Source organism: Bidens hawaiensis, unplaced genomic scaffold (genome assembly GCF_021521415.1).
Source record: "Bidens hawaiensis isolate Kalapana, Puna unplaced genomic scaffold, B.hawaiensis_p1.1 tig00016268_1, whole genome shotgun sequence".
Lineage (NCBI taxonomy): Eukaryota > Viridiplantae > Streptophyta > Magnoliopsida > Asterales > Asteraceae > Bidens > Bidens hawaiensis.
In genome coordinates this window covers 335,174-347,935 of record NW_027492486.1, presented here as the reverse complement: position 1 = coordinate 347,935, position 12,762 = coordinate 335,174, and positions in this window count along the sequence as shown.

Genomic DNA, 12,762 nt, shown 5'->3' with positions numbered 1-12,762 from the left:
TTTGTAAAATTCAAATCATGATTCTCATTCAAATGTAAACTCCAACTAACTAACTAATATGAACTAATCCTAACTAATTGATAACAAACCCTAACTAACTAACACTAATATTAATTCTAACTAATGAAAATAAACTCCAAAATGAAATAATATGCATCCAAAATCATAAATAATATTCAGATTGTTGTTTGCTCAATAATAATAATAATAATAATAATAATAATAATAATAATAATAATAATAATAATAATAATAAGAATGCATAAAAAAAGCTAATAAACAGAAATAGAAGATTATGAATCAGTTAACAACAAATGTAAATGTAAATGTAAATGTAAATCTTACCTGTAGAGTCGTCTGGATGAATTGAATGCGATGATTTGGGATTTTAGGTACCCACTTTTCTTACATCCGGTTTTCGATACCCATACCCGTATTTTTTTGGTAATGTTAATGAAGCCCGTTTTATATGGTAACTAGCCCAATAATAAATCCAAGAGCCCATGTCTTGGTTCATATATTCATTAGGTTTCCTCCAACTTACACTAACTTCATTTACAAACCAACTCAACCTACGCTTTATTAAAAAAAACTAATTTCTCCCTATTTCATCCACACAACCCAACCTAACATAATTTTTCACTTTTAAACATTCCAACCCAAACTAACTTTTTTATTACATATATCTTATTTAAGTTTTAATTTATTCTATAAAATTTATTATAACTAATAACTCGAACCTTAAACTTTTACAAATTTTAACAGAAGACATAAATACTCATATTAAAAAATACATATTTTTAAAAGTAATCCATTTTTAATAAACTTTATATTGAAATGTTTGTAAAAATAAACTAAGCTTTTAGATTTAAAAAAAATTATAATATGATTTATTAAACAAAAATCAAATTATATATAATATAAATTGTTTGAAAAGAAAAGAAAAAGGAATATTAAATTGAGGTTGTGACTTGTGACCCAATTGTGAACTAAAAAGGATTTTGTCTTTTTTTAAATTCTTGAATAGTGTTACAACCTTCTCATAAAAACACCAATAAAAATGGTCTTAGGATGTGTTTGGGATTGCTGATTTAAGTGAAAAAGAACTTTTTTTAAAATGACTTATTAATTTATGACTTTTTTAAAAGAAATTTGTAAAAGAAATGTTTGAATTAGCTTATGTGTTGGGAAAAATTAAAATGACTAAAAAGGACGCTCTTTTTTAAAAGCAGTGTAATGGGTTTTGAAAGTTAGAGGTGTGTAGCAGGTTAATCAAACCCATTAAGTTAATAAGTTACAGATTCCTAACTTTTCAAAAACTTTTATTTTGCTTTCTCCATAAGTTAAAATCCATAAGGCCGTATGGTTTGCCAAACACCTTATACACCTTATTAAACTTTTCAAAAATTTTATAACTTTTCAAAAATTTTATAAGTTATAAGTTGATGAAAATAGGAATCCCAAACATCCCCTTAGTCCATAATTCAACGAAATTAGCTGCAACAAGCAAGCATCAACGCCATTGCCGGTATTGGCATCAAAGCAGCCACTGCCACATTCTATACCAGTTATAGATCATAAACACTGCTGACTTTGACTCGTCAGAAAACACACAAGATACGATGAAGAAAAAAATACAAATTTTAAAAGTTATTCCCCTACGGCGTTTCATATTTTGAAAACGATTCATTACATCTTTGGGCATAACGTTGGCAAGAAGCTCTCTTTCGATATAACAAACGCAAGCATCGTTCATATATCCGATTATTCAAAAAAATTTTAAGCCACAATTAGCCCTAAAATTCAAGTTTATAACAAAACTATGCTTTCAATCGTTGCATGATTAGCTCTAAAATTCAAGCTTTTAACAAAATTAAGTACAATTTGATAATACAACATGCAATTACCAATACAAAATCAATCAAGTAGCCCTAGAATCACGTATGAGACAAAGCGGGAGACAAATAAGAGTCGAGAGGGAGGACGCCGGAGATGGGGAGGTCCGGTGCCGGTAGAGGAAGAAGGCGCCCGGCGAAGTGATTATGAGGTGGTCGGGTATGTATTTGTTTAGCAGCTTATGTCTCAAGTTTATGTAGAATAACACTTCTATCACTCATACCACTCATGCATTTCATTCATATCATACACAGGAGGTCCTAAAAATAAACAGAGAGTTAACCTAATTCTAGGGTTGATTGGTAATACTTATTTAAGAAACTAAAAATTAATCAAAAATAAAAAATAAAAATTTTGAAGCCACTGACGCGGCATGTGAAGGGGCTTTAAAGCCCCATCCACAACATGTGGTCTAATTACCATAGTTTCATCTTTCCATGTAATCTGGTGGTCATACTCCCTTTCTCCCTTGCATGAAGGTAAATTTTGAAATAGAACACTTGTTCATTGATGACTGTTACAGTTTCAGATATCCAAGTCTAGGATATGAAAGTGGATAAATTATGAAAACAAATATTCATCATTTAATAATGTTATAAAAATATTTAAGAATAAAAAATATATATTTAGATATCCTAAATTTATCAAATACCCAAAATTTTTAATTAGTATTAGTTATTAAGTAACTAAAAAATATTTTGAATAATTCGGATACCCGGAACATCTGAAATTTTCTAAATGAATATCCAAATCTGTAAATTCGGAAATCCTGATCCATATTCTATTTCACCCAGCATTAGGGCATAGCCTTTTGGTCAACAGTTAATACATGTTTTATCAATTTATAAAGTTTAGTTACGCACCGGAAAATGTTTGATTATAGTATTTATTTATATTAAACAGGGTTTATAACATTTAACTTGTTTAAAACAAGTTTACATACACTTCGTTTGCAAAATTTAGCTGAGCCATCCTTTATAATCTATGCCTAGGAATCTTTAAGCTCCGTTCAACATATTCCTGATTACCTGAAAATACTTTTTGAAAATATGTTAGTTACATGTTGGTGAATATAGCTGGCTTAATAAATTTTTTCATAATTCGTTGAGACATAACGCATGTAACGTTCAACAGCTCAGTGGGTCCTAATACCATCTCATTAGAACTAAACATACGCAGAGACCACTTTATGGGCAGTTATGTGCCCCATGGACAATATGACTGTAGTTTGCCTACTATAGTACATATATGTAATGATCCAGCCAAATGTGTATATTAGTTTGAGTGTTTAGTTGCTACCTTGTATCAAAACATTTTCAAAGGATTTAAACCAACCCTTATATAAACACTATTCTGACTCTTTTAAAATGGATAAACATCCATAGTTTTATAAATGATTTTGAAAGTTATACGTATTCATCATTTAATTTTTCTTGATAATCACTTGTCGATACATTTGACACTTGATTATAATTCTTGTCATAATGAAAATAATAGGTCATTTAAATATATACATTAGTTACATGACGTAATCTTATACATTTGTAGGATCTGGTTTTCATAGTTTCAAACTTTTTAAAACGCTAACCTTGTTTTATAAATTTAAAACTATTTTTCAAAAGTTTTATTTGGATAGACTATTGTCATAGACAAATCTTCGGCCCTCTATTTAACTACTCATTATTCTTTCAATGACGCTTCTTCAAGATGAAGTAACATATGCTTGTCAAAACCTTTATTTATAAAACTATTACTGATAGTTTAAAACTTTTCAATGGTTTGACTATAGCCCGTCTTAGGTCTTAGTTTAGGCCTGTAAATGAATCGAACGTTCGGTGAACTATCGTGAACCGTTCGGCAGGAAGTTCGTTTATGTTCGTTTATTTAATAAACGAATGAACATGAACAAAAAATTTGTGTTCGTTTAATTAAATGAACGAACATGAACGCATGTTCCGTTCGTTCATTTATGTTCATGAACGTTCGTTTATGTCTGTTTATTTATGTTCATTTATGTATTAATATTAATAGAAAATAATTAAGTATTATCTTGATAGATCATCTGCTTAAAGGTTTTATATTTGTTAATTTGTGTTCATTTAAGTTCGTTTATATTTGTGTTCATTTACGTTTGTTCATACATGTTCGTTTATCTTTGTTCATTCATGTAAGTTTAGATTTTAAACAAACAAACACAAATGTCCATTTTTAAATAAACGAACATGAACATAAATATTTGCTCGATTAAGTGTCTGTGTTCTTATAAAGTTAAATGAACGAACAGGAACATGCCCTTGTTCGTGTTCATTCGATTCGTTTACAGGCTTTCATTATTCACATTGATGAATACATCGGTCTCAATCTCTAGGTTCTGCCGATTTTATTTGTGTTCGTTTGTGTTCATGAACCGTTCTTGAACACATTAAGTTCCTTAATTAACGAACACGAACATAAAATCTTGTTCGGTAAGTGTTCGTGAACCGTTCGTGAACACATTATTTACTTAACGAACGAACATGAACAATGCCTTGTTCGTGTTCGTTCGGTTCGTTTACAGCCCTACTAAGCTTAGACAGTAATTTACTAATATAATAATAACCATCACCTAAAACAACCTTAATAACTAGCTAGATGATCAAGTAATAGCTATAGATGATGATCGGGCAGTACTTCTGCTTGAACCAGCATCAATACTTTAGAAAACGTCACAAGAACAACGACTCAAGACTTGCACGTATTTCGAGGGTGTATTGACATTCAAGCACATTTTTCAAGTTAGAGAAAGCTGATGGGATGGGATGTGATGACTCAAAATGACAGCCAACTGTCCTTGCGTTTAAACGGTCCGTCGGCCGTCACCAGCCTTGTCATATGGCACATGTCGTTACGTGTCAGTGACTCGGCGCCACGTGTCAAGCTCTCGTTAACATATCTGCCACGTGGTTGATTCCTTAGCAACGGTCCGCCGGGAAAAACTAATGGGGTATGTCGCCCCTTTCTACCCACACATGTCCGCCAAATGAAATCATGGTGGTTCAGTGGCGGTTAATATGAAAAATTTTCAAATTTAACCCTTGTTCTTTACTCTTGTCAAATTACCATATGACCCCTCAAGTTGTCTTTTTCTAGCACAGACTTTTCAGCATGCTACACAATTACTGGTCTCACACCTAGGCTCTTGAGGTTGGGTGTGACAAATTCTCACAACCGATGATCTTTTTAGTTTGCAAGAAGAGTTAATCAACTTCTCATTAAAAAAAACAATTTTTGTTAAGGTTTGGATTAAATATAAATGGCTTTATCATGAGAACCGTACAAATAACTAGAGTAATTATTATTATTATTTTATAACTTTTGAACTAGAGAAGTTATTATTATACTATTTTATTTTTTACAACATTATTAGTCTACTTCAAAAATATAATTACTCTAGTTATTTGTATTTTAGTACGCTAATTATATTTATACCACAACTCACCCCTTTTGATCTAAGTTGAAGAGTCTCGGAAATTTATATTTAGCACGTCTTTGATCACATTTGACCACTTAGCTAGTCAAATATGTTTTCGAGTTCTTCATTTTTTTTTGGTTGAAGTATCGCCACTTGCAATATGTTCGGTTTATTTGTATATAGTTTGGTTCGTTAACTTAGTAGTTTTAGTTGTTTAGTTTAGAAACCTTGGTACTTCATACGTGTTTATTGTGTTTCAGGTCACGGATACTTAACGCGACTACTTTGGACCTGTACGAGCACGGGATAAAGACCCGGGATGTCCAACACATGAATCGAGATGGTAAGCTGATGCTGCTGAGTGAGCCACCCATCGCGCTACGCGATGGGTGTTGAAGGTAGCGCGATGCCAATTAAAATATTTAATGGCGTTGACTTTTGGTCCATCGTGCTAAGCGATGGACCACGGAAGGGGACCACCGCGCTATGCGATGGGTTCCACGGTCGGGAAAGTTAGGGTTTTGATTTATATCACGTTTTGACGACCTAACTCGACATTAAGCAGTTTCCAAAGAAGATTAAGAGCAACAATGAAGAAAACCGTCATCTCCATTCATCTTAAGGTCACATATATGCTCCATATCATCCATATTGAAACCCGAGAGACGCTGAGACGCGATTAGACCCTTTGAATCATACCTGGGATGTATAGTTTGTAATCTTTTAGTTTATTTCTCATGTACTAAAACAACTAATTGTAATTGTCTTGATGTTAATCTATGAATATTGATGTTTAGTATGTCCGTGCATTCAGTCGGTTTAGGTTTTTGTCGATCAGAATGATTAGTTTGTCAGTTGCTATAATAATTGCTCGTAGGATTGTATTGACTAGTTATTTGCAAGGAAGCATATGATTGCCCTTAGTTGAGTCACACTGGCAGAGACCATTTGATAACCAGTGCCATGTGTTAGCGATCGTGGATGCCTAAGGTTTAACTTGTTAGTCAGTCTATAGTTGACACAAGATAATTAATTTGTTAGGTAGCATGAGAGTACTGTTAGTTGCTTACTTGAATTCCCGGGTGTGATTTGCTTTGTTTATTGATCAACTCTTTGCTTAATTACTTGCTTATTATTAAATCCAATCAATTGTTAGTGTGATCAGCACTTTGAAATAGTTCACTTCATAATGTTAGGAATTGATTTCACTTTACACTGACCACATACTCCTCGTGGTTCGACACTCTACTTACCCTTACTAGCTTAAGGTGATCAGGACACCGATTTTCTTGTTTTTGACTAGATAGCGACAGTCTAGCATCATCTTTGCGGCGCCATCACCCTCCTTGCTTTCAATTTTTTCAAAATATACCTTGCTCGTTTTGTAGTGAAGAACAAAGTCAAATCCATTGTCGATGTGTGCGTGTCCTTTTTTTTTGTTGGTATAACTGTATAAGACAAGCATTGAATCATTTTACTTGCATAACCTCTTAAGTTTTATATAACTATGTTGTTTATTCATTCCTTCTGTATATGAGATTAATAGTACTGATTTATTTCCCACAAATAACGATAGTACTGTTATTGTTACTATTATCATTAATTTATTATTATTAACTTTAATATAAAAAAAAGAAAAAGTAAAACAAAATTATCAATTTGTCATGGTTTTTTTGTTTATTTCTTACAAAAAAATAAAAATGTTACATCTAACAAATATTACTACAAACGTGTAACTCGTTGTTGACTACTACTCGTTTGTGTAAGGAATGAAAAAGACGCAGAAAAGAAACCATTCGGAAACATGTTGGAAAGTGGCTTGTCCATACTACAACTAGACCACACATATAAATCCACTTTCACTTCCATTATTCTACTACATACATTATTATTCTACTAAATCCAAATATAATTACTCCAAATGCCTCATCGTACCAAGCTAACCTTAATTCCCGACCAAAGATATCCTCACGATGATCATCAATGGACACTTGTGTTCCTCATCATGATGCCTAACACCATCGGCGTCATCGCCAGAGCCATCCGCCTAAACGACTATTCGTTAGCGTTCCTCTGCGTATCGGTTTGTGTGTGCGTGTTTTTGCTGCAATCATGTGTTTCTAAATACGTCTCGCAACCTAAAACCGAGTGCTGGAGACGGAAGTTTTGGTTGAAGCTGAAAATGTGGTTGCTCTACACAGCGATCTCGTTTGGGTTTGTTTGTCAGTTTGCGGGTTTATTTCTTCCGCAAGTGACGGTGGTTTTGTATAGTGTTGTGAGTTTGCGTAGTGTGTTTTTGTTCTATGTGTTTGTAATTGTTGATATTGTTAAGTATTGGAGGATTTGGAGGTACGGTGAGGATGATCATCGGATGTCCGAAAATCGGAGATTAGATGCTGGAAAATTGAAGTGTTATTCCGCCTCAGTTTGGGAGATAGTGTGATTATTTGAGTAGTAGAAAGTTTACGTACAAATAAAATTAACGTGCTAATTGTGAGAATCAAGTAGAGTAATTATCTAATTACATCATGAGTAATATAATTACTCAGTAATATAATTACTCATGAGTAATTATATTACTCATGATGTAATTAGATAATTACTCTACTTGATTCTCACAATTAGATAATTACTCTACTTGATTCTCACAATTAACACGTTAATTTTATTTGTATTTGATTCAAACCCTATTTGTTTAACGCGCCATTGACTCATTGTATTAGCTTAACGTATGTTTTATTTTAAAGTTGTAGTAAGTAGTAGTAATCCATTGATATTGATATAGCTGAACAGAAGAATTATTGAAAACGTGTCAAAAGAAACACTTTTCAGAAGTAAACGGTTAACCTCTTCAAACTCCTTTTGACTAGTCATTTCAACTAATAATAATATGACCGGTTTGCTAAGTTGTTTTTTAAAACTATAATTAACAATTTCACTTAGAATTAATTTATATAGAAGCCTATCAAAGCGAACCATGAGTATCCATACACTTTGTTACAAAACGAGACATGAAAGGGAGAAAGCTCTTAACCAATTTAGAGGCCCTTTATTACTCAGTGGGTGTAAAAAAACCTTACAAATTTGACCTTGCGCGGAATTTCGAGCGTTGTGTCTTAAAAACTAGACTTGACTTCGGCTCATAATGAAATCTAGTTTTACAAGCTTAATCTTAACTCTAGCTTGAGTTGATTATTATTTATTTAATTATTTTGTATATATAGTTATAATATATCATATTGCATATGACTTGGTATATTAATCATAATTAACTACATATAATAGCATTTGTTGGGTTTGTTGGCCTCTTGTTTAGGTCGGATTTGGTTGAGGTTAAATAGAGGAGACGGGTGCAGGGCAACATCTACTGCAATCTAAGCTTGAAATTTAGGCGGTCGTTTATATAAAATAAGTTTTAAAAGGTAATTTGGGGGCAAATATGACTTTTTGGTTTATTTACTAAATGTGTATGGGCGTCCAAATCATGTGTCTAAACTCTAAAATATCGAAACATTATTAACTATTTTCGGTTGGATAACATTAAGTGCAAAATCAATTAAAAGAACTAAGACATGGATTTCTAAATAATACTCCAAAAACAAATTCAGACTAACTTCATATAACTGTTAAAGTTATGATAGCAATTGTTTTGTGTTGTTATATGACATTTATATGTACTCTTAATTAGCATGTTATAGTGTCGTTAGAAAATATAAGTGCATTCATAATCCAGGGTACTTTCAATTTCATCGTAGTGCGCTTCACATTAGGGATTAGCAAATTCGGTATTGGTACCGACTGGTTTTCGGGACCGGTACGGTACCGATATTTTCCGAATTTTACCTTAAATCCAGGTACCGGTAGCTGAATTATTTCGGTACTGGTACCAATACAAAAAAATTGTGATTTTCAGGATCGAGATTTTCGGTACTGGTACCGGTCGGTACCGAGCTCATCCCTTATTCACATACACATCGTGCTGATATGCCAGCGTCACATACTATAATGCAAATGAAAATAGTGTGCCTGTACATACACATCGTGTTGATGCTACATAACATATAACATACTATAATGCAAATGAAAATTTACTATTAAGCTTAAGGCCCGATATACAAACAATTGAGAACCATAATAATATTTTGCAGGTTACCAACCGACCACTCATCCAACAGAATAACGTTGTTCGCAAAAGAGAGATGGGATAAAAATAAATTACCCCTGCCCACCCTAAACCCTGAATACAAAACCGCATGAATACTATCTTCAATTGCCACACGGAGCCCCTCCATTGCAATAATGAAAAGAATTAAGGGATAAAAGGATCCCTTGTCTAATACTTCTCTCCAACTTAAATTCTTGGGTAAGAGTGTAAGAATACCTTTGAGCAAATCGGAAGCTCGAATTCAAGACATCCATTTATCTTTAAACCCAACGAAAGACATAATAAAAAAAAATAATAATCCAAACTCAAAGAATCGTATGACTTCTCGAAATGAAATTTTAGCATCATCTCTTGATTGGAATTACTATAACGAGTCAATAATTTCGTTAAATCATTAATCATACTAGCTTTGTGCGTTGATCAACATACAAAAGAAGATTGTGATGAACGGCCATGGGTCGAGAATTCACCTGAACATAGCGTTCTTCTTTGCTATCATATACATTCGACATGATAAGCAAAACTGAACATACACAATGAGACAAATATACACATGATAATTAAAACACCAAAATATTTACTAATTAAGAGGCCACTGGAAAAACAATATACAATGGAACAAAAATACACATATTCATCGAAATTACACTAAACATGGCGTTCTCCTTGGATATCATAAATATATTAATTATGGCTTGCTTTAAACTCGTTTGTAGTGCAACGTTGGTGACAAGCACGTCCAGACGACTACATACCACGATGCAAAGACGCATTTAGATGGAGACATTACTGGATTAAATCTCTCTCGTAAAAAAAAATATTATGATAATTTTATATAAATAAAATGACCAATAGTAAGATTAAAACATGAATTCCATGATTTTAGTGGTAACTGGTAACCATAACAACTTATGTTACCTCTCCAATGGTTCTTGTATTTTTAGAGAAATAATATTTTCAATTTGATGTAACACACTCTCATATGGTAAATGAATTATATCATTTTTAAAATGACAAAAGGAAAGCCTTATATCCAGCATTTATTCCATCGTGTATACTTAGTAAGACCCCTTCATAAATTTTGTCGGAAAGTTGTTGTGATTGCTCCCACTTGTCCTCTAGTCCACTACCACAAATACTAGCTTAGCTACCCGTATATTACACGGGTTTAATAATTTAAATTATGTAAGTAATAAAAAAACTTAACATATATGAAATGTTTAATAAACATGCATATTCCCAAATTACATTTAAAACATAAATCATTTCAAACTTTTGTAAATACATGACATTATAATTATTTTTTCTTGTGGCCTATATCATCACGTCATGTCACAAATTTTAACAACTCAAACAAATTATATATACAATGAGATATTATTGTAGGCTTGCATATAATCTAAATAGACTAACATGTGTACCTCTTCAAACTTCTGTACGATTTGATTCTTCTTTGACCCGTTAGCAATTTAAAAGAAACCAAGATGCGTAAAATGTTATTTCTAGAAATTTGACCTCTATCAAACAAAAAACACATGACAAAAATATTAACTTTGAATCTAATCCGAAACCAAATTTTAAATTTCCAAAATCAGTCTTTTGATCTGTTACCAAAGTCATGACCCCAAAGATTTGTCACCATAGTCATGACCTGAAAGTTGAAACATACTTTTGCCGGTTAACTCTTTTTTAGATAAAAATGCTTTCAACCCGTATCAAATTTTGAATCGATTAACAATATTTTGTAGTAAAAAAAACATTGTTCCTAAACTGCCCCTGCTAGAGATTATAACCTGAAATATATATATATTTTTTCCATATTGTCCAAAACGCTTGATTCAGTTTTAACTAATCCACTGTAAAAAATTGGCTATGACAAAATACTTGTTTGCACTCAGAAACTTATAAAATTCTGATGATCAATTCTTATTTTCTTAGCTACCTTGTTACCTATTCACACCTATTTTTTGATTACTAAAAGACTACTTATAATAGTAATAATGATGATATAGATAATATTAGTAACAATAATATTATTTTTATTTCATTGTGATTATTAGTATTTATTAATTATTAGTTTGTATTCATTATGAATATTTATTATTATTATTTTTGTATTTATTAGTGCACATGTGGTAAAGTGAAGGATTAGAAAGACTTATGACATGACACATAGGATAGAGAAGTGTTAGGAGATGACATGTGACATTAGAGGTTTTCTTTTATTACTTATGTAAGATATAAGATGTTAGATTAATTAAATATATATAAACGAAATCTTTAAAATCTCTCCGTTTGTTTCTTATATTCCTTTAAACCGTTAGATTGTTTTATTTGTAAATGAATGTTTTTCATATATTTGACTCGAATTCACGGGTATGTGACTCACCAAACCCAGATAGCCCTTAAACGAGCTATAACATCTCATTAAATTATAAATTAATCTCACCAAATATTTGATATAGAATTCCTATAAAATAAGGATATACTAATAATTAGTATCCGATTTTTTAAAATAATATATTATTTATAATTAAACAATAATTTATAGTAAAAAAAGGTGGGTCATTAGTTTCACCTAGGGCTGTTCACGATTCGAGTCAGGGTAGGGATGGCAATGAAATCCGAACCCAATGGGAAAACCCGAAATCCGACATAATTGGGGCGGGTAATACCCAACCCGTTAGGGTTTGGGATTAGTTTTGAAATTTTTTGCGGGTTTTGGACGGGTTTGGGATTTCTAATATACCTGATTACTTGATAACATAGACCCATTTACCCGATTATATACCCGAAGTACCCGATATAACTTATTATATTATATATTTACTGTATTCCAAATATATTACTTGCCGAAACTTGTATATGTATATGGTTACCATATAGGTAAAATATTTGAGATATTTTACCTATATGGTAACCATCTTTGTAATTGATTAGTTATATTTTGTCAAAACCCCGGTAGAAACCCGACGGGTTTTGAGCCGGGTATACCCTACGGGTATTTTGTCAAAACCCGATAAGAAACCCGAAACCCAATGGGAAAACCCGAAACACCGACGGGTAATTACCCGATTAAAAGCCGACGGGTTTGGGATGGACTTTTATAACCGGGTTTGGGTTTGGGAATACCTAAACCCGACCCATTGCCATCCCTAAGTCAGGGTGGTTTCGAGCTCGAGCTTGAAATTAAACGAGGCAACTCAGCTAAGGCTCTAGCTCGATTTTAAAGCTAAACGAGATTAAGATC